Raw genomic sequence first — 418 nt, 5'->3', positions numbered from 1 at the left:
GCTGTTTCTTAACTTTATATATTATTATTGTCATCATTATTCATCACAGTCTCATTTTCTTGTACTTGCTGTTATTTTCTTGATATTTGTTTTAAGCATTAAGCTTTGCTGTGTTTGCTGCTTATAACTTTGAGTTTACCAGCACGTTTTGCAAAGCCTTTAGCATACCACAAACCTTTCCTGGCATCTTGCTTTCTCACACGCCAATGGTTTTTGAGTTTAATCATTCAAACAGTCGGAAGAAGTAAAGCCTTTAAAAACAAGGAAGACAGATAGTGGTTTCACAATTAGATAACACTTGGTATGCATCATGAGGCTCAGATTTTGATACTAAAGCTTAATATTTAACACTTAACAAGAATATGTTGGAACTGCATGTGGTGTGATTCATTGATAATTACTGGATAAAAAACTTAAA

At 32.8% G+C, this 418-nt stretch overlaps 1 protein-coding gene across 1 annotated transcript in view; it reads left to right on the top strand.

Annotated features, from left to right (window-relative positions):
* Positions 1-418, top strand: part of LOC119594819 (enhancer of polycomb homolog 1-like) — a gene marked incomplete in the record, with an annotated part of 44199 nt that overhangs the window by 22278 nt on the left and 21503 nt on the right.

The sequence above is a fragment of the Penaeus monodon genome, chromosome 34 (genome assembly GCF_015228065.2).
Source record: "Penaeus monodon isolate SGIC_2016 chromosome 34, NSTDA_Pmon_1, whole genome shotgun sequence".
NCBI lineage: Eukaryota > Metazoa > Arthropoda > Malacostraca > Decapoda > Penaeidae > Penaeus > Penaeus monodon.
Note: the sequence above shows the minus strand (reverse complement) of the source record. Positions and strands in the feature narration are given on the sequence as shown.